The following is a 27,938-nucleotide window of genomic DNA, read 5'->3' as shown; positions in this document are numbered from 1 at the left end:
ATATTTTTTTCAAATAGAAGATTTTTCTTGGTCCCATGAAGGATTTTACATCTGAACAAAGACAGGAAGCTGAAAATCCATGTTCTCTGCCCTCCTCTAGCTTTTAATTTTTTTTATTCACCATGGGGTGATATTTCCAGCCTCAGATGGAGATAAGCAAATTATCACAGAAGTGGCTTTTGTGTTACTAGAAAGTGGCTGCATACAGGAACAGTCAGAAACTGACAGAGATCATGTGGTCTTTTTAATTGACGCATTGCCTGTATTCCGTTTTCCTCCCCTTATTCCCCTCTGATTTCATGAAGAATGTGTTCGAGGGAAAAGTGAGCTTTGTGGAGATAGATCAGTCTGCTAGCCTGGATATTGAACTTCCATTGGGCATGTCTGAGAAATAAAGGGAAGCACAAAGCTGCTGTGATCGCAGGTAGGTAAGTCAGGCAAACACATTTGGTCTGCAGACAGCAAATTCACTTGGACCTTGTGCTTTCTTTAGTTCTTAGTCTTAGTTACTGGGGAGAAAATAATGAAAGGCGGCTAAAACTGCTAAAGCAGTTTAGTTTTTATTCCTGTTGTGCTCTTTGGAGGATATATTTCAGCCACAGATATCTCTTAAATCTGGCTTTCTTCTCTAAACGTGAATTCCTTTGAAAGGGCTTGTAGGCTTAAGATTGAGAGGAAATTTAACACTAGTCTGTAAGATGAAAAGCACTGGTAATTTTTAAATTTCCAGTGAATAGATGTGTAAGAGGTTTAAATATCTTTTCTTAGGCTCTGAAAAAGTATTGACTCAGACTTTCAACCAGTCTCCACATTAGTGTGCTTCAATATGCAAAATTATAGTGCTTTTGTCAATGTTTTAAAAATAAAGTGGATAAAGACTTTAATGGCATTGAAAATGATATTTGCAGATAATGTTTAAGGTGAGAGTTTTTTTAAGCTTGCTTCTAAAAATAATCACAGCTTCATGTAAAGGATAAACAAAATACATGTGCAGAATGCAGTAACAATGGTGTCTGCATGGTAGTTCTAAAGGCCCTTAAACACATATAGTCTTTGTGTACATAAGAAAAGCAATACTAATTTATCTCCTTGAACAAATACATTTTTTGCTAGATTGTGGTATATGTTTTTGTAAAAATAATTCATGAATGAATTATGGAAAGCCAGAAAGACATAAAGGGTAAAAACACAGATTGGGAACATCTATTTAGTTTATACAATTGTCAAACTGAATATTGTTTCTCTATCTGTTGTGTCTAAGTCCTGTGGCCAATGCAATATAGGTGTGTGTAGACCATATAAACTGTTATTTAACGAATATTGTTTTCTAAACTAGCTCCCACAGTCAAAGAAAAAAACTTCCAGCTTCTTATTCTCTGTATTTACTGGGCACTGAGGAAAAAATCACTTCTTATCACTTCCATGATAACAATTTCTTGCTTCTTTCAGTAATCCGTAGATACCTCTTCCATCTGCTTTGCATGCTAGCTTTCTCGTCTTGCATATTCCTACTTGCTTTGCTGCTAGAATTTACTGTTTAGGCATCAGAAATCACCTCTAGGCCAGTTTCCAAACCAAGAGCATTGCTTCTTATCTGATATCATAGGGCTGCCACAGCTCTGGGGAGAGCTGATCTCTCATTTGCATATACAGAAGCAAAGATTCTGGCTCTGCGGGTGAGGTATTTGCCTGATGGATTTCTGTGCCTGCTGGAACCTCTTATAGCCATACTCAAAGTAGGCCGGCAGATGGGCTTGATGTCTCCAGGGGTAGCTGTCAGCTTATAACTGTCATGATTGGATACATAAGGAGCACAGTGCGCCAGAATACAGACAGCGATAGAGAGTAGTTGCTTAACATATGTGAGGCCCTAAGTTCCATCTTAAGCACCAAAACATCTAAACCTATTGTCCTCATCTTTTACATAGAATAACTAAGGCTTATTTAACACTACCTTCTGGCTGAGTAGCAATAAGTCCAATACTACCACTTTTATTGGCTATCTTTGTTTCTTCTCCCCAGATTCTTATTAGAGCTCCTGGAAGCCACCTTTCTGATTCGTCAGTTCTTGCCAATCCCTTGTTTCAGGGTCTGTTTGGGTACTAACTCAGACAATTATTCTGCCATAATCTTTTTGTCTCCTCCTATTAGTTCTAAAGAGTTAGGACTTGGGCTAGAGAGATGGCTCAGTGGTTAAGAGCATTGCCTGCTCTTCCAAAGGTCCTGAGTTCAATGCCCGTCAACCACATGGTGGCTCACAACCATCTGTAATGAGGTCTGATGCCCTCTTCTGGCCTGCAGACAAACACAGAGACAGAATATTGTATACATACATACATACATACATACATACATACAGAGTTAGGACTTTTAGTTTTATAGTATACTTTAAACCTGTCAAATTCTCTCTCTGACTCTCTCTGTCTCTCTATCTCTCAGGATTTTTATATATAGGGCTTCTTCTATATAGTTCTGTGCTCCTCAGAGTCTTCTCCATGATGGACCATCAAAATATACAATAGAGTAACTTCAGATTGGTATAAAGCACCACCATCCATTTCCAGAACTCTTACATCTTCTCAAACAGAAAGTCTACCTATTAAACCCAAACTTCTTATTATTCCCCCTAACCCAAACAACCCCTTACAACCATTATTCTACTTTTGATCTTTATGAATCTGGGTACACTAGGTTTTCATTATGAGTGGAATTATACAGTATCTGTCTTTTTGTGTCTGGCTTTTTTTCACCTAGTTCAGTGTCTTCAAAGTTCTTCCATCTAATCCATTCACACATTCAATAAGAACAATCTGTTTTTAACAGTAAAAGGTCCAAAAAAACCTCATTTAACTTCTAGAACCCACTTTTATTCAAATGAGAAGCAAACAAAATTATTCAAAGATAAAGATAATTACTTTACCCCTTGGCCCTTACCACTTACTTCCCAATGTACCTAAGCAGTCCACATTAACAGTATAGCTTGTAGCCGTCCACATTTTTCTTATTCTTTGAATCTGCAGTTATGCCATTCACTTCAAATCCTTGAATAATATGTATATTCTCTCATATATTATTCTTTTTTAGCTCTACTATTTCTCAAACTCAGATATCTTTTGTTCATCCTTCTGAAGTTCATTTTGGGAGTTTCTTTATCTGACAGTACTGTGCAAATTATATTGTATCCCCAAAGGCCTGCTTTTCCGCGACACCTTGTTCCATAATATTTTGTCTTCTCTAATGTCATTTTCAGTGAGAAGGGTAGTACAGTATCTGGTACAAAACAGGTTCCAAGTAAGTATCATTTGGCTCATTAAGTCTTTTATTTCTTGAAGTGATGGACATGTAACCCAGGGTCTTTGCAGGTTAGACAAACGCTATATTGCTAAGCTATATCATGAGACCTTTTGAATTCTTTTAGAGGTACAATTTAAAGCTTTATTCTTTTAATTACATTTGAACTTTTTCTGTGATGTCTTTCTTTTCTGAGTTACTTTAATAAAGTTAATAAAGATTAAAGGGTATCTTTTAGATTACAGTTGTATTGCGACCACCAAGAGACTAAGGAAGCTATTTCAAAAAACTAATCCTCATTTTCCTTAAGTATTTTTGTTCCATTTTTTTAAAAACATTGACATCCTCAGTGGTTGATGACAGGTTATGGCTCGAATCTACCATAATACAAGATACAGCACCCTGTTTGTGTTTCTTTCTCAAACTGACAGAGCTCTGCACATTTAAAACCTGATCAGAATTGATGTGTCTTGTTTATAGAAGATATAAAAGTGCAGGTTATTACTTGATGGCTGTCTCAGCTCTTGATAAGACTTTTATAATAGGCATCTGTGTACTATGTTGTCTCTCAAATTTGAAATTCAGTTGTAAAATGCATTTAGCTCAAGGATTATAGATCAGGAAAGTAATTTATGTTATGTACTAAGAAGATGACATACATTAGAAATTGCAATACTAAACCCTAGAGGGTATAGATGGTTCTATATGTACTAACGTTTGGCTGCCTCTGTCAGCTCCAGTCCCTACTCTGCTCCCTTGAAGCCATTTGTGGCGTTTTGGTGGGGTGTTGTAGTTGCTCACTCAATACACTACACTGGGTACTGCTAGCGCTGAGATCCCAGAATTTTCTGGTAAGGACCCTCAAGGACAGACAGTGGTTCTAGAGATCCTGGTACCAAAGCCACCACATTTCTCATACAGGCAATTTAGTAGAGTTATTCATTTAATAAAGTTTCATTAGAGTTCTATGATTTAGGGAGGTTCGGTGTTGTTAACCCAAACCAACAAAGACTAACTTCAAACTCTCTATGTTTTTGTCTTTGTCTCTCTCTGGTTTGGTATAACCCAAACTACAGAGCTAGGTAAGGGAAGTTATGAATATTATTTGAGAAGAGAAAAAGGAAGAACCCAAATCTTGGCTTGGGTTCTCCTAGAAGCAGACCCTGAGAAGGATCTGAAAGCCTTATTTATTATTGAAGTGAACCCAACTGTACCAATAAGAAATGAGGCATTGAATAATGGTACAACAATGTGTTTTCAAGCCTGGAGCTCAATCCTGTTTGGGAGCTGGGAAGACTATTCAGTTATCCCCACTGAGGCACTAAGGAGATTTCAGATTCAGGGAGTCCAGAAGTATGTATAGCCACCAAGAAAGCCTTCAAAGAGTGAGTTACAGTGGCTCCAGGAAGCAGTGGTTGCCTTTACAAGTGTATATTGAGGTAATAAGAATGGGCATCAAAACCTGTCATTACATCTTCAATTAAACTCTTCAAATGGCTGGATATCAGAGATACTCTATAACCCCTCTATAACCCCAGCACTCAGGAAGTGGAGCAAGAACAGAGAGTTCAACACTAACTTGAACTATACTGTAAGTCCTGGGCCAGTCTGAAACCTGCAATCATTTTAACAAATAAAATAATAACCAATGCCAAACCAAAAATCAACCCTTGGGTAACCTGTAAAATCAATGATAACAATAATAATCAGCTATATTAAGTTCCAAAATTACATCAAAGTATTTTTCAATAGTGGTTTTGCTGAAACGCCATTCGTATGCCATATAATTTACTCATCTAAAAGATCACATTATTTAGGTTTTCTGAACATGCTTCATGGGACTGTGTGATGGTTGCAACCAATGTGAATTTTTTAAATATCTTTGCCTTTCCAAGAAGAAAACAAAAATATTAGAAGTCATTTCTCCAACCTCTTCCCTCTTACTCATCACTTCTACCCCCATCTCTGACAGCTAACATTTTTCTCTCAATAGATTTGCCTATTCTGGGCATTTTGTATGGATGGAAACATTCACTACATGGTCTTTCATGTCTGGCTTCTTTCACCTTAGTGAAATGTTTTCAAGGTTCATCCATGTTTCCATGTGTATCGGCACTTTAGTTCTCTTTAAGGATGAACAATATTCTGTGGTATGACTAACCCATAATTTATTTATTCATTAGTTGATAGACACCTGAGATCTTTTCACTTTCTGGCTATTATAAGGTTGCCATAAATATTTCTACACAATGGGTAGACACGTTTTCATTTATATTGGGTATGTGCCTAGGATGAATTTCAAAGTCATTTTAAAACATTATCTTTTCACTTTTGAAGGTCATTGTCATAAGTTGAAAACTGTGGTCTGCAATGGTTGACCAGATACCTTACAGTTGCAGGTACATTTAGAAAGTACTTTGTATCAGCTACCTTCCAAAAAGTGGGTGGAGATGCCTGGATTACTGGATCATTTGCTTCTTCTATATGTTTTTCTTAGATGGTTGTGACTGTGGGAGGTTCACTAGGCAAGACTATTAGGCAGCTTAGCTTCCTCAGGCAGGATACTGCCTTGGAGGTGACCCTTTTCTGACCTTATTTAGCTTTCTAAAAGCTAAGTAGATCCCATGAACCATGCCAAACCACGCCACTCCCATCCTTTTAAATCAGACTCTGGGACATCTTGAGTCTTGACTTATTTGTCAAATTTAAATCTCCTTTGTATAGTTAAGCCCAAAGTCCAAATAAGCTCACACACTGGCAAAAGTAAAGCCATTCATCAAAGCACTGTTTGTCCATCTATTGTTTGAGGTGCATATTTGCTGGATCGTGCTCTGAGAAATAGTGTGAAACAAGGTAAATTTACAGGAATGAAATGCAAACTAAATAGAAAATTGGACACACTTTAGTTTTCCATTCATAATTGAAACCCATGGATACTAATGAAGGTTATAGTGGCTAATATTTGTATTTTAATAAATAAATCCAACCGGAAAACCAGAAAAGCCAAGTTGCTAGAGAAGTCTTACCTCTACCAAGACTGGGTGACTGCAAACTAAGCAGCTTAAACCTTTCTCTCCTCTCATTTTATATTCCCTCTAGTGCTGGGATTAAAGGCATGAATCCCTAGAACTGGGATTAAACGTTTGGGCCACCACCACCTGGATTTGTTTCTACACTGATCTTGAGTAACCCAAGGTGGCCTTGAACTCACAGAGATCCATCTGCCTCTGTCATCCAAATCCTGGGATTAAAAGTGTGTGTCACCATTACCTGACCTCTAATGGCTTTAGATTTGCCTCTGCTCTTTAGTCAAGATTTATTTATTAAAATACAAACAATATAACACTATAGAACGTAAAACATAATAATCACTAAAAATGATTATTCCCAGCAACAGATTTATGGTGAATATATTTTATGTCTAGTTTTACCGATAGCATATATATATATATGAGCTTATATGTATTCATATTTACAAAATAAATAGAATAGCTCAACACTCACATGAAGACCAGAGTTAAAAATGTTTACAATTGTATGTACATTTAAGTGTATGTCTATAAATACACAGAATACATATATTTGCATGAATAAATATTTGCATTTCTGTTTTAAATTTTTTATTTTATACACTCATGAGTGTTTTTTCTGCATGTAAATATGTACACCACAAATGATCTTGGTATCTTCTGAGACCAGACGGGGACAACAGATCTCCCAGAACTGGAATTAGAGACATGGTTGTAAGTTGTCATGTGGAAGATGGGAACCAAAGCCAGGCTCTCTACAAGCAAAGCCATCTCTCTAGCTGCCATATTAAATGTTATATTTAATACACACTAAATATTTTTCTTAGTCACAGCTTTCATATGAATATGGAGATATTTCTGTTAGTCCCTGAACCAGTTCAATCCTTTAGCTGATGAACAATACATTAAATTCATCAGTTTAGAGGGCATAATGTAAACAATGCTATTTCAAGGACAGGGAAATAATTTCCTGTCCTTGAAAAACTAATATGCATCTCTTTCTCCACTCCCTCACTGAAAATTTCATAAAATAGCAAATAGCTGAATGTATTTTCATTTATTTAAATTGATATATAGTTGACCTTTGAGAAAAATTGCTTTTAGTGTACTTGCTTTCTTTTTCTTGAAAGTGTGGAAAGCTAATATAAAGAAAGGTAGGCTGTAATTTATAGAGAAGTTTTATAATTATGTGACTCTCAATGATTGATTTAGGTCTCTAAAATGTATAAATTTATAAAAGTTATTCATGTAAAGAATCCTGCTAAAAGTCTAGTAAATGAAATTGTTCCCATGGTATTATGACTAATTAGAGATTGGTGGACTGGTGTGTGTGTGTGTGTGTGTGTGTGTGTGTGTGTGTGTGTGTGTGTCTGGTTCTTAGGATGTAACCCAGAACTTGACTTATCCCATGCTGACACTCTACTACTGATCCCCAGCCCCAGCTTCTGGATGAATTTTTTTTTTTTTGATTTCTCAATGGGAGTTTTATGAGTTTTTTTTTAATTTATTTATTTATTAAGGATTTCTGCCTCCTCCCCACAACCGCTTCCCATTTCCCTCCCCCTCACCCGATCAAGTCCCCCTCCCTCATCTGCTCGAAGAGCAATCAGGGTTCCCTGACCTGTGGGAAGCCCAAGGACCGCCCACCTCTATCCAGGTCTCCTAAGGTGAGCATCCAAACTGCCTAGGCTCCCCCAAAGCCAGTACGTGCAGTAGGATCAAAAACCCACTGGGATTGTTCTTGAGTTCTCAGTAGTCCTCATTGTCAGCTATGTTCAGCTAGTCCGGATTTATCCCATGCTTTTTCAGACCTAGGCCAGCTGGCCTTGGTGAGATCCCAATAGAACATCCCCATTGTCTCAGTGTGTGGGTGTACCCCTCGCGGTCCTGAGTTCCTTGCTCCTGCTCCCTCTCCTTCTGCTCCTGATTTGGACCTTGAGATTTCTGTCCGGTGCTCCCATGTGGGTCTCTGTCTCTGTCTCCTTTCATCGCCTGATGAAGGTTAATATTCATGAGGATTCCTATGTGTTTGTCTTTGGATTCACCTTCTTATTTAGCTTCTCTAGGAACATGAATTATAAGCTCAATGTCCTTTATTTATGGCTAGAAACCAAATATGAGTGAGTACATCCCATGTTCCTCTTTTTGGGTCTGTCTTACCTCACTCAGGATAGTGTTTTCTATTTCCATCCATTTGTATGCAAAATTCAAGAAGTCCTTGTTTTTTACTGCTGAGTAATACTCTAATATGTATATATTCCATACTTTCTTCATCCATTCTTCCGTTGAAGGGCATCTAGGTTGTTTCCAGGTTCTGGCTATTACAAACAATGCTGCCATGAACATAGTTGAGCATATTCTTTTGTTGTATGATAGGGCCTTTCTTGGGTATATTCCCAAGAGTGGTATTGCTGGATCCAGGGGTAGGTTGATCCCGAATTTCCTGAGAAACCGAAACACTGCTTTCCAGAGTGGTTGCACAAGTTTGCATTCATTATGCATTATGCATTATTTATGTGTGTTTCTATTATAAATGATACTGTACTAAAGATATTCAGAAATAATTACCTTTTCCAAATTTGGAAGTCTTTCCTTAAATATTGAATCACAAAGTAATTATGCCTGGTTTTACAACATTGGTAGTTTAAGACTTTTGACACATCCCGGCAAATTGCTTTTCTAAGAACTTCCCCAATTATACTTCTGGCTTGCTTTGTTTCACTCTTGGGACCATTTAATATCTTTTTTATATCTCTCTCAAATTGAAAATGAAAGTGGTATTCACAAATTGAGAGATGAAATGGTTATTTTTCATTTATAATTACTAGAAAACAAACATTTTTCTTGGGTCTATAAATAATTCATTTATATTTCCTGGGAGAATAACATTTATTCATTCCTTTTTTTTACTTGCTTGAAATTGTAGCATGGGGCAGAATTCGTCCTCCATTTTGAATAAACCAGCTCTTATTTACCTTTCCACCCTGACAGATAGCTAATATTCAAACGGCCTTAGTCAAGCCTTTGAGTTTCTCTCTCAACTTGCCAGAGCCTCTACTCCCTTAAGCTGCATACACGTGCTTCTTTGAGTCTTCTGACCATGACTGGTGTATTGCTTTCATGCCCAGGTGTACGGACAATAGCCACAGGGTGATGCCTGATACTGGAATTAAAATGCCCCAATCTGATAAGTAGGTTTCCTTGAATGGTTTTTCTGTAGTACTATTGTATGTATAATATATACTATGATTCTATCATTTTTATATAATTGTGAAGAAACTCAGTGGTTTCAAAGGTCACCTTTAGTACTAGTTTTGTGGATCAGCGGTTGAGTTCTTTTTATTTTTTTATTTTTATTAAAAATTTCCACCTCCTTCCCACCTCCCATTTCCCTCCCCCTTCCCCCCTTCCCCTCTCCCTCCCTCTCCAGTCCAAAGAGCAGTCAGGGTTCCCTGTCCTGTGGGAAGTCCAAGGTCCTCCCCCCTCTATCCAGGTCTAGGAAGCAAAAGGAGGGAGAACATGAGCAAGGAAGTCAGGACTGTGAGGGGTGCGCCCACCAACTGAAACGGTGGGGCTGATCTAATGGGAGCTCACCAAGGCCAGCTAGACTGGGACTGAATAAGCATGGGATAAAACCGGACTCTCTGAATATGGCGGACAATTAAGGCTGACTGAGAAGCCAAGGACAATGGCACTGGGGTTTGATCCTACTGCATGTACTGGATTTGTGGGAGCCTAGTCTGTTTGTAAGCAGTTGAGTTCTTGCCTAGCAAATATGAAGCCCTGAATCCCATCCCTAATGCTGCAGAAAGAGAAAGAACAAAACAAAACCTGACCTCACTAAGTTGATTTCCAAATCTCTATGTATTTTTTGCCAAGCAGACAAATGTGGAAATTGTTAAGTAATTACTGGTTTTGTACTTGGTCAAAGGCAATGGAACTGAGGAATAATGGGATAAAATTGGATACATTGAGACACAGAGCCAAGGATATAAGTAAGAATGAACCTACAAAGATTCAAAGAGTATTCAGAAATAAAGTCTCCTGAAGAAAAGCAGAAATCCAGAGAGACAAGAGGAAAAGGAAAAAAAATTAACATCACAGCATCTTGTCTGAATTTAAAGTTTTTGCATTAAAATCTTTTAAATGTTGTAATTCATTTTGCAATTTTGGGTGTGAGTGTTGACACCACCATATTTTCAGTTGGCAAAAGACTTGTTTTTTCATCTAGGAAGGATTTGTCAAGAATGAAAGGCTCCTGAGAATTGCATTTCCCTTCAGCAAGGTGGAATGGAGCCGGCCTCCCATTGCACATGGTTTTACATTTCAACTTACTAACTGCTAACTGATACGATAGTTTAGGACTGTGTCCAAAAACTTTGGAGTGCAACAAGTTTGTTTGAAGTTCTTGAAAACACGAATGTGTGTAGATATTTGTTTCTGTTCCTTAAACATGCAAAGGCTTTTCTCATCCTAAAACCTTTGCAATAAATGTTCCAAACTGTTATAACACACTTAACCTTGATATCATGTGTTGTACATTAACAACACAACTTTCCTTAAGAAAGAGGTTCTTCAACTCTGTTCCAGTACCCCACCCTACTTTATTCTTCACTAATTACTTATCTCTAGCAGTACTTCATAGACAGGTGTAGTGATGAGGCAAGCAGGCCTGCTTTTTGTCCTGCTCTGCTCTCGCACAGCTAGCTTAACACCCGAAATAACAACACAGAAATAGTATTCATTTAAACACTGCCTGGCCCATTATTTCCAGTCCCTTATTGGCTAACTATCACATATTGATCTAACCCATTTCTGTTATCAGTATTGCCACTTGACTGTGGCTTACCAGCATGGGTCTAACCACTGTCCGTCTTGGGTAGGAGAAGCATGGTGTCTGACTGACTCTGCTTTCTTTCTCCCAGCATTCTGTTTGTTCTACTCCACCTATCTAAATTCTGGCTTATCAAAAAGCCAAGGCAGTTTCTTTATTAACCAATGAAAGTAACACATAGACAGATGACCCTCCTACATCGGACAGGCATTTGTTTAGGTGGCTTATTGGTTATTAGTGTATATGTGGTGTTTATACATGTTCATGTGGGTTGGACATGTGTGTGGGTGTGCACACACTCATGTGTACATGTGTTTGGAAGTTGGAGGTTGATGCCCAATGTCTTCCTTAGTTACTCCCCCACTTTGTTGGTTTTCTTTTTGCCTTTTTACTTATTTTGGGTGTCATTTTTGAAAATGTTCTTTTATGTGTGCTTTTGTGCAGGCATCTATGAATAGTGGGTACAAGTAACTCCAGTTTCAGGGACTTTGATACCTCTTCTGACCTCTGTGGGCACTGAATTCACATGGCATACACTCACATACACACATACATACGAATAATTTTTTTTTATTCCTTACCCCCAACCCACCCCACCCCAAGATCCCAATTTTCTCCCCGGCAATTTTGTCTACTTCCCTTAGCCAAGAGGATAACTATATGTTTTTCCTTGGGTTCCCCTTCTTACTTAGCTTCTTTAGATTCACCTATTGTAGACTCCGTGACCCTTATTTATGGCTAGGAACCAATTATGAGTGAGTACATCCCATGTTCATCTTTTTGGGTCTGGGATACCTCACTCAGGATAGTGTTTTCTATTTCCATCCATTTGCATGCAAAATTCGAGAAGTCATTGTTTTTTACCGCTGAGTAGTACTCTAATGTGTAGATATTCCATACTTTCTTCATCCATTCTTCCATTGAAGGGCATCTAGGTTGTTTCCAGGTTCTGGCTATTACAAATAATACTGCTATGAACATAGTTGAACAAATGCTTTTGTCATATGATAGGGCATTTCTTGGGTATATTCCCAAGAGTGGTATTGCTGGGTCCAGGGGTAGGTTGATCCCGAATTTCCTAAGAAACCGAAACACTGACTTCCATAAGTCTTTTGAAAACAATATTTTATTAGTTTTTTTTGAGAGTTTCATATAATGAATTGTAATTATATTCATTCCCATTTGTCCCCCAACTCCTCTCAGAACCAACACCACCACCTCCCTAACACAGTACCCCGCCTGGAAAGTCAGGTCCTTTAATTTTTTTGAGACAGGGTCTGTGCATAATAGCACTGGCTGGTCTGGAACTTACTGTGTAGACCAGGCTGGTCTCTAACTTACAGAGATCTGCGTCATTCTGCCTCCTAAATGCTGGGCTTAATGGCATGTATCACCATCACCTGTCCTCTATTTAAAATTAAAAACAAGCTTTAAAAACACATTCTTATCTCAGGCAATGACTCAGTTATTAAGGTACTTGCTGCATAAACTTGAGAACTTGAGTTTGAATGGCCTGAGATCATGTAAAGCAGAGCATCTGTAACCCCGGAGCTCCTTCTGCAACATGGGAGGAAGAGATAGGAGATATCCCAGAGTCTTCAGGCCAGATAGCCCATATTATGCACAGTAAACAGCAAAGATATACTATTTCAAGCAAGATGGAAGGCAAGGACCAATAGCCAAGGTTGTCTTCTGACCTCAACAGTATGCTTTGGCATTTGCATACCTGAACACACACCACACACACACACACACACACACACACACACACACACACACACACCACACAGACACACACACACACCCCATACACATATGCTATCATATGCATGCAAATGATTTTAACAACACAAAAAAAGACAGTTGGAGAAGAAAATTTGGGAACTGAAAAATTTTCAAGACATCTGTGATGTTCCTTTTTTTTTGTGATGTTCCTTTTAATGTCATAATAACATTACAATAAGTTTTGTAATGTGCAAGTTTTAGAGAAGGAGTGTGTTCTGGTGGGACTAATCAGAGTAAGTTCTTTGAAAAATGAATCATTATGCATCTTCCCCCACTCAGCTAACTGGCTGTCCAATACATGGCATATGTTATCTATTGGTTTCTCTACAGACTGAGAACAGCAGTTTGAGACTTAGTTATTGTGTGTATGATGCAGTTTAATGAAATACTACAACCTAGGAGGTTATGCAAATATTGCAATACTTGATCTATAAATCATCTGCATTGAGCCAAAGCATGGGATAATTGTGTAAAAATCTGATATATTGTCAATAAACATTTTAGGGACAGGAAAATTAAGAAGAAAGAGAAGAGCCACAAGTTTCCAAGCTCAGTCTGTTCATCACAATAACAGGGCCCCATAAAAGAAAATAATTTTGTGCAAGTAACCTCTATCAGCCTGGCCTGGGAGATAGATAGCCCATTTTTATGTTTTGCATTGCTGTAAAATATACCTAGTGATTCACAGATGATATGCAAGGATTTTAACACCAACTTGCATCCTCAGCCCTTAGTTTCTCTAGAAAGGATTTTATTAGGTAGGTGTCAGGCTAGTCTTAAATGTTCTGTGCAGTTCAGGTTGTCCTGGACCTCTAGATCTTGCTGTCTCAGTCTCTTAACTATTGGCATTACAAATGTTTGACACTATTTTGGTTATTTTTTTTCAACTTTGATACCAGCTTGGACCATCTGGGAAGAGGCAACCTTAATCAAGAAAATGGCACTATGACAGAGACCTGTGGGAAAGTCTGTGTTGGAATTTTTTTTGATTAATTATTACTGTGGAAGGGTCTACCCCATTGTTGGCAGTGTCGAACCTAGACAGGTGGCTGTGGGGTGTATAAAAAATAGGGTAAGCAGGCCATGATGCAAGCCAGTAAATAATATCTCCTGTAGTCTTGGCTTCAGTTCCTGTCTCCAACTCTCTCTGCCTTGAGCTCCTGCCATGACTTCTCTTCATGATGGCATGTAAGTTGTAAGATAAAATACTTGCTACTGTCCTTGTTTTATAAATTCGAATCAGTAGAAGTAAATAAATTATTTGTTAAAGATTTCATAAGACCTAAGATAGAGGATTGTAATCAGCATAATAACCAGGCTAGCTTAATATGAAACAGCAAATTTTAATGAGGGGATAGCTTAAAGCATCAGCGATCCAGTGATGAGCAGGAAATACAAAAAAAGAGGGTGGCAGGCTCACGCTTGCCAGATTTATATGTAAACATTAGCCCAAGGCGAACACGCCCCCTAAGGGGGCTGGGCTATCCCTACATCTCCCCCTTTTGTCTAAATAAGACAGAACTAAACCAAATACAACTATATACAATAATAACAAATAATAAATATAACAAACAATATTGAGAACAAACGTTTTGCTAAACATTCTATCTCGAGTCTAAATAATGTAGAGAGTAACTATAATTATATAATCTTCAACTCCATCAAAGATCTGAGAAGGGAATAAATATTACTTAACAAACAAGAGATATCCAAAATGTGCAACAAATGACAGAGACAATTGACTACCTGGGCAATCACCCAAAGTCTCGTTTGCAATGTTGAGTCAACCCACTTTGACTAAGGCCTAACATAACTGACATACCATTATTAAAGGCAAGGAACTTTCTTTGAATTATCCTACCCTGTCTTGGCAGGATAAGACAATCCTGTTTTATCCATTTATGGATATTCTGTATCTTTGTCAGTAGTTGAGGTATGGGCTTTTCTTAACCAAAAGGCCAGTTCTGTCAAGAAGACAAGCTCCCAGTGGAGTGTCTTTGGTGCTCAACATTCTCTTGGGAGTAGAGTGGTGTCGCCAGGAGTGATTGTGTCTCGTTGGCACAGAGTTTTAGGTTAGATTAAGAAGATTTTAGGTTAGATTAAAGGCCATTTTCTACAGCTCTTGGAAGAGGCTGAAGATTATACTATCTATATTAAATATAATCTCTATGTATCTAAAAGACCTGAATTAATTCTCAATACCTATCTAATTTGAAGACTAAGAAAATAAACAACTGTGTAATATATGAAGACAATGATCTTCAACTGTGAACAATGTCATTACATATCAAATGTATAAATAATATCGGAGGTAGAAATGTACATTGTAATATGGTAGATGTATCAATACAATATAGACAAAGTTATAAGCATGCAAAAAATAGAGGTAGGAACACTCACATTCAATATTTAATATATCAATATATAAGAAACAGTACAAATACAATTTTCTAAAAGCAGTAATTCACAAATACCAATCATCCCATCAAACCAGTTAATCCCCCCCTTTTTGTGAAAATACCCCTAATTCCATAAAATATCTCCCCATCCCCTCAACCCTAAACCAACCATTAAATGATGTCCCTAACCCTGAGGGCAAACTCTGTTGGGAGAGGGGACATCGTCCTCTAAGATTGCTTCTAGCTGACATGGGGGTGACATTCTTCTTAGGGGCTCCTGTGAAAGCAAATGATGGTAAAATTCCCAAATTAACCTTTGACCTAAGAAAAGTGTAACTAGTCTCTGAGCGTTTTGAAAAGGTCTGGCCAGAGCGTTGTCAAAAATGTGCACCATTCGAAATTGTCTCGTGCAGTTGGTACCAAAAAACAGGTCTAATTTTAGCACTTAAAAAAAATTCATGACGTCATAAAAACCAGATTGAGTTGATGTCGTGGGGCCCCATCTTTATCTTGGAAACTTCAAAGATTACTGTAGGAAAATTTGTTGCTTGTTATGGGAAATTTAAACATTAACAAAATGGACATATATCGAAATATAAAGAAAGACACAGATATGAGGAAAGGCAAAGAAAGTTTATCAAGTATATAATTATTCTTATTCTGTCCCATTTCATGGCTCCTGACGTGAGACAGAAACTTTGAAATATCTCTTATCAACAGGCTTGGGACTGAAGAGGGACTGAGCCATAGTCCGACTCCAAAACCAGCTCTACATGTTTATAAAGAAATGTTTAATAAGACATAAAAAAATTAATACTTACAGAATATATAGAATTTTATTGTTGATCCTTAGTGGGTCATAACTAGTTTCCATCTGTCAGTAATTAAATATTCAGGGTCCCTTAAATTCATTGAAGATGAGTATTTTCCTATGGAGATATGAAAAGAACCCTGCCCCCAACCTATCTGTATTTCTTATCATCAGTATGATCGCCATCCTTGTGAATGAATTGTTATTTATCTTCTCCAAGTGGCTTCTCTTCTTCAAACCGAACCTTTATTAATTTTGACGGTATCCACAATTTTTTCTCATCTGTGGAGACAAGAGCAAAACCCCTTCCCCAACGCAGCATATCTCCTGGCTTCCATTGTGAGGTCAGCACATCCTTGAAATAAACTGGTTGACTTAGTTCAGTAGATTTTCCATTATCCAATGTCTTTCAGCAGCCGTTGCTCCCTTCTCATTAGTGTTGAGAAAATTCAAGGTTAACAAAGCATTATGTAACCTATTTCTGGGGGTGTTTCCCACCCCTTTTTGTTTGTTCAACATATCCTCTATAGTTTGATTTGATCTTTCTATGACTGCTTGACCTGTAGGATCGTATGGTATACCTGTAACATGCTTGATATTGTAATAATCAAAAAACCGTTTCATTTTCCTAGAGACATAAGCAGGACCATTATCCGTCTTTATTTGTGTAGGTATACCCATGATAGCCATGACTTTTAATAAATGAGTGATTACTGAATCAGCTTTTTCCGAACTTAAAGCAGTTGCCCATTGAAAGCCTGAATAAGTGTCAATAGTGTGATGAACATATTTTAATTTGCCAAATACTGCAAAGTGAAACACATCCGTCTGCCAGATTTCATTCCTTTGGGTGTCCTTTGGATTAGCCCCTGCAGGCAGTGGTGCTTGGTTATAGAAAGAACAAGTAGGGCATTTCTTTACAATCTCCTTAGCTTGTTGCCATGTAATTGAAAATTCATTCTTCAAACCTTTGCTATTAACATAATATTTTTTATGAAATTCAGAGGCTTGTAGCATATTACCAATCAATAATTGATAATATTCTGCATTACCTTGTGCTAGAGGACCTGGCAGAACCGTATGGGATCGGATGTGTGTTATGTACATAGGGCAAAGCCTGTTCCTGAACAAATCTAGTACCTGGATAAACAACGAGGTTAGTTCTGTATCATCAGGTATAAATTCAGCAGTTTCAATATGTAAAATAACTCTTTCTGCGTATTGTGAATCAGTAACTATATTAATAGGTTCTTTAAAATCCCTTAGCACCATAAGAATGGCATATAATTCCGCCTTCTGGACAGAATTATACGGACTTTGTTCCACCTTACCCAAGTCTTCTGATTTGTAACCTGCCTTCCCTGATTTATTGGCATCAGTATAGAATGTACGGGCTCCAGTTATTGGAGCATCATGAACGATTTGAGGAAGGATCCAAGAAGTTCTCTTTATGAAGTTAAGCCTCTTGCATTTTGGATAGTTGTTATTAATGTCTCCCAAAAAATTAGCACAAGCTCTTTGCCATGGTTCATTATCTTTCCATAATTTCTTTAGTTCATCAGCAGTGAAAGGCATTATAATTTCTGCTAGGTCTATGCCTGCTAGTTGACGAAGTCTCAACTTGCCTTTTATAATAAACTCAGAGAGTTTTTCCACATAAGTTTTTAGTTTCTTACTTGGTTTATGTGGTAAAAAGATCCATTCCAAGATAATATCATCTCTCTGGATTAAAATTCTTGTAGGAGAAATTTTTGATGGTAGTATGATGAGAATACAGTCGAGCTCTGGATTCACTCTGTCCACATGTGCCTGTTGTAATTTCTCCTCAATCATTGTCAGTTCCTTTTCTGCTTCAGCTGTTAATTCTCTGGGACTGTTGAAATCTTTATCTCCATCCAAGGTTTTGTTCAAATGAATTATTAAATCAGGTGTTATCCCAATAGCTCGTCATAGACTGGAAATGTCTCCTAACAGTCTTTGAAAGTCATTAAGAGTCCGTAGGCGATCTCTCCTAATTTGTACCTTTTGTGTCTTAATTTTTTGTAAACCTATTTTATAACTTAAATAATTAATAGAATCTTCCTTTTGAATCTTTTTAGGAGCAATTTGCAATCCCCATTTAGGTAAAAGTATCATTTCTTTAAACAGTCTGTTTAAGGTATCCATGTTTGAATCGGATAACAAAATGTCGTCCATGTAATAATATATTATCGATTTGGGAAATTTTTTGTGTATTATTTGCAGTGGTTGATTTACAAAATATTGGCACAGGGAAGGGTTATTTATCATACCCTGGGGGAGGACGGCCCAGTGGTACTGCCTCAAAGGTTGAGAATTGTTATATGTAGGCACTGTGAAGGCAAATTTTTCTCTATCTTCCTTTTGTAAAGGTATAGTGAAAAAACAATCCTTTAAATCAATAACTATGAGAGGCCATCCTTTTGGTAATAAAGATGAACGTGCAGCTGGACTTGAGTGGGAGAAGGGAAAGCGAGCTGGGAGCGCGCTGTGAAAGTTATCTGGCTATGCTCGCTGGAGCCCCATTGTGCTTCCTGAGCTCCAGTAGCTGACTTGCTCACAAAGGCTGGGAAAGATCAAGCTTGGGACCCTGGGGCACTCGGGCGGGGGCAAAAAAGCCCCACGCTGGGCGCGAAACTGTAATTGGTGTAATAACCAGGCTAGCTTGAATATGAAACAGCAAATTTTAATGAGGGGATTGCTTACAACACCAGGGATCCAGCGATGAGCAGGAAATACAAAAAAAGAGGGCAGTGGGATCACACTCACCAGATTTATATGTAAACATTAGCCCAAGATGAACACTCCCCCTAAGAGGGCTGGGCTATCCCTACAGAGGATTAATATGAAACCAAGTCAAGTATTTTCTAAGGTATTAGACTCCTCATTCATTCATAAGTATCTCTTGGGTATTTGTCATGCAATGACAATATGTTGTATAATGTGTCCTTTTCCACAACTACTTGATGAGTTAGGGGCAAATATTTTCACTCTTTAAATAGGTCTGCAAATTGTCATCTAAAGTGCTGCCCTGAACTCAAGGCCCTGGGTGGAGAGATGTCACTACAATGAACAAATACATGATGGAGAGGTGGGAACGGTAGAAAAGCTTGACCCATGCATGTGCTAGGGAGAAAGGCAGAACTGGAGAAGTGATGGCAGTGATATCTCAGAGGAGTGAGATCTAAATGTTCTCATTGTCCAAAAGGGCTGGATAAATGGTTTGCAACAGCCTGGAGCTTAAGCAGGCACAGACTCAGTCTCTGAACCTGCCCCTGGCTGTGGGATCCCCCTAGCTCTGGGCAACAACAGAGGCCCAAGATGTGAAAAGGTTCACTTTCTGGAGTAGCCCTCCTTGAAGGACCATTGTGGTCTGTGATGCCACAAGAAGCCATGTTGGTGTTGGTGGTCCATGCTGCTACCCCAGGTCAAGATGAAGCCTGAGATCATTGTGGACATACAAGGTCTGTGCTGCTGCCTAATGCTTTGGTGATGCCCTTGGGCTTTGCTGTCTCAGGGAGCCATGCTGATGTGAGTGGCATATGTAACCATGGGCGGCCACGCCAAGGCTCATGGTCTGAGCAGTCACTGAGGACCATGAGTGCATCAGTGGTTCTGATGTGACCAAGGGCTGTGTTGATGTCTGTGCCCATGATACTTGAAGCCTGCTATCTGAAGCCATACTAATTGTGATCAGGAGCATGATATGAGATTCTCAATCAATAAAAATAATAAAAGAATAGAGAATGATTTGAAACCAGTTGAGGACACAAAATATGAGATTTGTCTAATTTTTTTTTTAAAAAAAAGAAGTCGGGACCATGAGGGGTGCACCCATCCACTGAGAGAGTGGAGCTGATCAATTAGGAGCTCACCAATGCCAACTGGACTGTGACTGAAAAAGCATGGGATAAAACCGGAATCTCGGAACATGGCGAACAATGAGGGCTGATGAGAAGCCAAAGATGATGGCACGGGGTTTTGATCCTACTACATGTTCTGGCTTTGTGGGAGCCTAGCCAGTTTGGATGTTCACCTTCCTAGATATGGACGGAGGAGGGAGGACCTTGGACTTACCACAGGGCAGGGAACCCTGACTACTTTTTGGACTGGAGAGGGAGGGGGAGAGGAGTAGGGGGAGGGGGGAAGGGTGGGAGGAGGGGGAGAAGGGTGGAAGGAGGGGGAGGGAAATGGGAGGCTGGGAGGAAGCGAAAACTTGTTTTTTTTTTCCTTTTCTCAATAAAAATAAAAGAAAGAAAATTCTGTAAAAAAAAATATGCTAGCCGGGTGGTGGTGGTGCACACCTTTAATCCCAGCACTCGGGAGGCAGAGGCAGGCAGATCTCTGTGAGTTAGAGGCCAGCCTGGTCTACAAGAGCTAGTTTCAGGACAGGAACCAAAAGCTACGGAGAAACCCTGTCTTGAAAATCCAATATATATATACTAAAATTTCCTTTTGGAAGCAATGCAAAATCACCTAAACATAATTAAGACCATTGAATTGGCAAGAGTTTGTGACCACCACTCAGAATGACATCTAGATTTTCCGAATACACTTAGGGTCATTTGAATTTAAGCTAAACAAATGTTCTAACATGAATGGGAAGCTAGATCTCAGCTCCAGACACCCCGGCAGTAATTTACCCAGACAGTCATAGATGGTTTCCCTTAGATCTTTGTAGAAGTGTTCATTTTTGTCCCCTTCTCAAACTCAAGATCTTCTTGCCTCAGTATCTTGAGTGTTAGGATTGTGTGTGCTACCACACTCATAGTAAAAATCAAACCAAACAAACAAACAAAAGAGCTCACAGTTGTTTTCCAGAAAGGTGTATCTATTTCTACACATCTTAATCTGCTTCTGAGGAAGATTTGAAGCAGGTTAATTAAAAGCTACTGACTGGTTTTAAAGATAATATACTTGAGAAAGAGAATCTGTAATTTTGGATGTGCTTCCTTGATGTGGGAGTGATTTCTTATTAATAAAGAAACTGCCTAGACCCATTTGTTAGGCCAACCCTTAGGTAGGCAGAGTAAACAGAACGGAATGCTGGGAGAAAGAAGCTGAGTCAGGGAGTCGCCATGATTCTCCCACTCCAGACAGACGCAGGTTAAGATCATTCCTAGTAAGCCAGCTCGTGGGCTACACAGATTAATAGAAATGGGTTAGATCAATATGTAAAAGCTAGCCAATAAGAAACTGAAACTAATGGGTCAGGCAGTGTTTAAAAGAATACAGTTTCCATGTAATTATTTCGGGTAAAGCTAGCCGGGTGGCAGGACACAGCCCGCCGCTCCGTATTTCAACAGAGTGGCACCCAACGTGCTAATGAACTCCACGTAAAACCTGAGAGGGCTTAAAAAGGAGAGACAGAGAATTTAAGACAGCTTTTTGCTGTTTCTGGGTTTCGTCCACAAAGAAATTGTCCTGACTCAGCAGCAGGAAAAAACTGGCTGTTTTAAAATGCCGGCTTTCTGGGCTGTGCCCTCATTGTGATATCTGTCTGGCTCCTGTGGGAGACAGAGCTTTTGAATGGACCATTTGGAGTAAAGCTCTACGGTTTGCTTGATGGCAATGTGGACTGCTGTGTGCCTGGAACTGTGTGTGGCCCAGGGGCACCAAATGGCTCTGAGGCAGGAGCAGCTTGGCTCAGCTCTGCCATGCTGAACTATGCTGGTCTCAGGCAGGAACTACCGTAATTACCATAAAAACAGCGCAGTTAAGGTTTCAACTGGGCAGGACACAGGCAGTACCGTATTACCTGTACATGGTGCAACTTAAGTTTTTAAGAACTGCTTAACATTTTAAAAAATGCTCCTGGATAGTAAAAAAATGTTACAGATTCACAATAAAACAGAGTCAGACATAAAAGACCACACTGTTGGATGAATGTACATAGGCTTGAGAGAGAGAAGAAAAAAAAATAGAGAATAAAGTTAATGGTTTAAAAAAAAAGGTAAAGTCTTTAAAGAGACAGAATACAGATAGTTAAAAGATTAAAAGAAATAAAGAAAAATAAGCCACGTAAAAATGGAAAATTCACAGAGAGTCTGGATTATGTACATTGTATTTTCTTTAAAATTTTTGACTGTAAAGGAGCTAAGTACAGAGAGACATTTCATTCTATGGGCTGCCAAGTGGAACCAAAACGGATATCATGAGGGTATGACTTCAGAATTTGGGTCTAAGGATATGATGCTTTGGAAAGGGTCTTCTTTTGTTTTCACAGAGGACCAGACCCTGTGGATTGCATCTATCCCGATATGGTATGATAGACCACGACCTCCCGAAAAGTTCCTGTGAACACCCTCAAAAAATTACTTCACTCAACTGGCAACTGAGATAAACCTGGCACACAGGTTACACCCTAAATGATCTGATTAACAGCGCCCCCATTCAGCAGGAAGCAGTTTGGAGAGAAAAAACTGCGCCCATGTTCCCAAAATATTGTTTGTAAATGTTCTTTTACATTTAAAGGGGGAAATGATATAGGTATGAGTAATTTGCATTGGTGTGGATTTTACAGTCAATTTTGTTATATGTATATGTATTTCTGATCTTGATTAAGGTATTGTGATTGTGTAGTTCATTTAAAAATGTAATGTATAATTAAGAAATATAGGTTAATGGTTAATCATCAATAATAGTCAAGCTTGTAGTCATGTTAGTTAGATTTTCTAGATATATAGAGATACATTTCAGTTAGATAGACATTCTTCATATCTTTCAAAGACTGCAGAATATGGCATTTAATGTTTTAATAACTTAGAACTTTTCATGACAATGAGACATATCTGCTCCTGGTGGCACCAATCTACTTCGAGAGGAAGATGGGCATCGAAGAGGATCCTTATGGAGTTGGATAGCCATTTGGGCAAAAAACTGCTCTTGCCTGGACTGTTGCATAAAATGGACACAGAGAACCCGCAGAGAGAGGACTGCTGAACTTGCCTAAAGGTGAGACGGTCTTTTGGGGTTCATGACTCATGAAAGAGTCTGCGAGACATTCTGCAGGACACAGCAGATAGTGACTGAACTGTCTTTGAAATTTCCTGCTTCATGGAAATGTCTACTGGATACTATGGGCCTGAAGGCTAAAGATGGATGCCCCAACCATACAAAAGAACTTTGGGTGACTGTCCAGGCAGCAAGATGTCTCTGTCATTTCTAGAGATTTCTTATTTCTTGTTTACTTAGGTAGTATTATACCCTTCTGGGGTCTTTGATGGAGTTGAAGAATGAATAGATAGTTATAGTTTTCCTTAGTTATGATAAAAGATAAAATAGATATAAATATTGTAACTTTAATTCTTGCTTGATAACTGTTTTGCTATATGTAATTTTACTATGTTAAAGTTAAAGCCTTTCTTTTTTGTTTAAACAGAAAAAGGGGAAATGATGTGGGAGTGATTTCTTATTAATAAAGAAACTGCCTAGACCCATTTGTTAGGCCAACCCTTAGGTAGGCGGAGTAAACAGAACGGAATGCTGGGAGAAAGAAGCTGAGTCAGGGAGTCGCCATGATTCTCCCACTCCAGACAGACGCAGGTTAAGATCATTCCTGGTAAGCCAGCTCGTGGGCTACACAGATTAATAGAAATGGGTTAGATCAATATGTAAAAGCTAGCCAATAAGAAACTGAAACTAATGGGTCAGGCAGTGTTTAAAAGAATACAGTTTCCATGTAATTATTTCGGGTAAAGCTAGCCGGGTGGCAGGACACAGCCCGCCGCTCCGTATTTCAACACTTCCTTTATTCCTGGAAGATAGTGAGGAGGTAAACCAGCAATACGTTTTGTCTGGTGCATTTGTGAGGCACAAAAGATGCTCAGCTGCTTTCCAACAACAAAGGGGAAAGAAAAAGGCTTCTTTACGAAAGAAGACTCATTATGATGGCTGACATTTCCTAAAAGTGCCATCATTTGCATATAAAATGTGATGCAGAAACATTTTTTATGGTTTTAGGTATATTCTGAAAGGCCTTTGCAGACAATCTTATTTGAGTGTCTCAAAGCAGCTGCATCTGGAAAAGGTTTCTATGGCAACTTATGGAAACTTGATGTTTTGTAGCCCTTTCAAGAACATAAATCACTCCTTGGCCTGAGGCATCAGTGAAGATCTCCTGTATCATACAAGCCACTGCTCTTTGTTTTTGTGTTATGTATTTTGAATGTCTTGGAGAAAACAGGGCAAAGGTTACTACTCTTCAAAGAAGATTTGGAATCTGTCTTTTTATCTGTGCTAGGGGGGTAGAGAACATGTAAATAACATCATTCTAGAGTGTTTCTCAGTGGCAAGCATATGTGTGTATGCGTGGTCTATGTTGTTTTAATTTTGCCCCAAATTGTTAGGGGTATCTTGCCAGGCAAGAGTCATTCTGAATAAAATACAAGGAATTATTTTCTCAGAGCTCTTCTCAATGTGTACTTCTTGCTCCAAATATATTTGGATCTCTCCCCAATGAGCATGTCCCAGAGCTTTGGATACTGGCAGACTCTAGATGATTGTTATCAACATATTCTTTCCAAGAAAGTCAATAAAGGAAACATTCTGATTTTAATTCAAATTCTGACTGCTTCAAGAATTCAACAGTGAAAAGCTTTTGTTATGGGAAGGACTATTGTTAATGGCGAACCCATAGGACCTAGAAACAGAGAAATAGTTTAGGCCCAGTTCTGCCTTCACTAGGTGTGAAACTCTGGGCAAGTCTCTATTTCCTAATCTGAGAAATGGACACAACAATGCTGACCTTATTGAAGGTTGACTGTGTGGGCATGTTGGAAACTACAGTACCATACAAATATGAGCTGGGTATTATCATTTGGCCATTTCTTTTTCTTTTGCAAAATCCAGGGATATCTTACCTGATGTGACAGAAAGAAATCAGTTTCAACATACCTAAATATTTTAGTTTCTTAGACAACATGAAAAGTTTTTGATATTACTATACCTATTTATTTCTGTATTAAAATCATTTCTATTAAAAGTCTTCTTTGTTTAAGGATATTAAATACAACCATTCAACAAACACCAACTGTATCCTGGCTCAGGAAGAGAGAAAACATAGATGATTACCATCTTACCATCCCGGAAATGAGCTTTCTGAGCTCCATGTACGGTATCCTAGCGACACAGGAAAAGGGAATGCCATTCAGTTTCCACTCTGTCAATCAAGCTATTTGTGTCTTTGTGGATGTCATTTGCTTCATAACAGGAGACCTTTTAGAACTTTACCTGCCAGTATATGAAACATATACTTTACTTTCCAGTTATTTGCACAAAGGCAAAGAATAAGTGGCACTCAGATGATGGGAGATATCCAAGGGGCGGTTCACTGTGATTCACTGTTAAATAGCCCCTTCATGTTTCAGTATGTCATATGGAATCCGCATTTAGAGTCAGCGTGCTGAGATTGGAACACTGTCTGTGCCACTTGCTAACTGAACACTCCTGGGTCTCTGTGTGCTTCACTTTCCATTTGCCTACCTCCCTGGAGTAGCAAAGCTGGCTCTCAGCACTGTTAGCTCTTTTAGCCGTGGCCTCACCTACATAGTGGCTTTTTATTTATTTATTTAAAAAAATATGGAACGCTTCAAGAATTTGCATGTCATCCTTGTGCAGGGGCCATGCTAATCTTCTCTGTATCGTTCCAATTTTAGTATATGTGCTGCTGAAGCGAGCACCATAGTAGCTTTTTATCATCTCCCTTCTTCCTACTCATGCCTCTTTCCCCGAAGAAACTGGACTTCTAACAGAGGATGTTTTTCTTCTTACTCCAGGCCTTTTTTGGGTATATTTGTGTTAAATAACTAAAGAAACATATTCTTTGAAGAGATCAAAGAACTGGAGTTCTTTGATCAGAAATTTGCTTGGTTGTTTCTAGAATTTCCTCATAAAACCATTGCTTTGCCCAGGGGGTGGTGGCACATGCCTTTAATCCCAACTCTCAGGAGGCAGAGTTCGAGGCCAGCCTGGTCTTCCGAGCCAATTCTAGGACAGCCAAGGCTACGCAGAAAATCACTGCTTTGAACTGCCTCAGACAAACCACACTGCTTTGTCAGAAGTGACAGAGGTGATGAGGGCTATTTACATAATATTGTTTTTATAAGTCCTAAAAGAATGCCTATGTCATTTGTCAGGGTTACAAGGTTATAGGAACTTAGAAGTACTGTGAATTTTATTGTCAATTTTTGTTACCAAGATTGTTTCTCTCTCTCTCTCTCTCTCTCTCTCTCTCTCTCTCTCTCTCTCTCTCTGTGTGTGTTTGTGTGTGTGTAACTTTAGACTGCAAAAGCCTTTATGTAGTAATAAAGTGCAGATATTTTATATTCCTTCCAAGACAATTAGTTTCCTATTTTAAAGTGTAAAAGCTTGTTAACTAGCACAGATTAATCTGAAGGACATGAAACACATTGGCAAAACAGAGAGCGAGGTAGATGTGGACTCTGATTTCATGAGTCTCACACTTTTGCAGTCTCTCCCAGAGTCTAACTCAAGCCATTTTTTACAGTTCCAAACTGGAAACACAAATGCTAATGATGCTGCATGACACTGATTTGTAGGTCTTTAAAATAATTTCAGAAATGGTCTCACTTTGAGGCTGGACTTGAACTTGTGAACTGTCTGCCTCAGTATTCAGATCACTGAGAATGCAGGCTTGCCACCAGGCCTGGCAAAATGCAATCTTTCTGCAATTTCATAGCATTATATGTGTATTTCTATTATTTGTGTCTTAAGGGCCTATATGAACTATTTCTGAAAGAACCAAACAACTATTTTGTGAAATATTAATTGACTCTGCACATTAAAGTCAAATTTCATTAACCCTGCAGGAGTGCACAGTGATGATAAGCTTGCTTTGGAATCCGTTTCAGAAGCCAAACATCTGTTCAAAAGGAAAACTGATTGTGTGCTGGTTCCTAATATTTAGACAGATAGCAGAATGCTTTCAGATAATTTCTAAGGATTGCTATATCATGTTATTATATTTCTAAGGATTGCTATATCATGTTATTATATTTTTAATCTTCCTTTTTTTTGGACCAAGAATAGTGGCTAAGAGGTGAGGTTTGAGTTCAACTCTGGTTCTACCATTTACTAATTATGTAACCTATCTGGTTGTTGAAATTAAGAATAAAAATAGTTCTCCCCCTTGTGTTGAAGACAAAGTAGGCTTTGTAGAAAGCATTGAACACAAAAGTAAGTGCTCCATATTTTAGGTGGTAGCTGATAGTATGAATCCCTTAAAAGTATTATTATATTATATTCAGAAACTGCTTCATGTTTAGTCAGGGACAACTATCTTGTCTAGTGTTTTGGGAGGTCAAAATTGCTCATAATTTACGAAGGTTTTAAAACAGGAATTATTGAACATAGACATTTCCGGCATCCTTTCAGTGACAAATGTTTTAAAGCTTCCAAATCCAAAACACAATGAAACCCAGGAGAATAATACATTTTGAGCCAGGATGCTCGGGAGAGGTAGCATTTGCCTATTGTTTAAGTAGTCAATTCCCTGTCTCTTTATCTGTCATCACTGTGGCATCCCTTGACAGGTACCCCTTCTTCACCATCTTAATCACATCCTGACTGGACTCTGACTGCTAAATTCAATGATGCCCTAAGCCATCCTCATTTGTTCCAGTTAAATCAATTTTTGCATTTTTAATTTTCCCTTTTTGTCAGCTGATGCCTAACAGATGTTTCAAATGTTCCCTCAAGCATCCTGAACATAAATTTAAAAAAGGGGATTTCAAAAAAACATACTTACATAT

General features: G+C 38.5%; 1 protein-coding gene and 1 non-coding gene across 3 annotated transcripts in view; one reads left to right on the top strand and one right to left on the bottom strand.

The window, feature by feature from the left end:
- Positions 1-27,938, top strand: part of LOC121441131 (amine oxidase [flavin-containing] B-like) — a 103,200-nt gene that overhangs the window by 17,239 nt on the left and 58,023 nt on the right. The window lies entirely within an intron of this gene.
- Positions 25,741-25,847, bottom strand: LOC121441168. Its single transcript, XR_005973435.1, has one exon. It is a non-coding gene; the product is annotated as a U6 spliceosomal RNA (small nuclear RNA).

Source organism: Microtus oregoni, unplaced genomic scaffold, assembly GCF_018167655.1.
Source record: "Microtus oregoni isolate MIOR12 unplaced genomic scaffold, Mior012 000073F_ref0000255, whole genome shotgun sequence".
NCBI classification, from domain to species: Eukaryota; Metazoa; Chordata; class Mammalia; order Rodentia; family Cricetidae; genus Microtus; species Microtus oregoni.
Note: the sequence above shows the minus strand (reverse complement) of the source record. Positions and strands in the feature narration are given on the sequence as shown.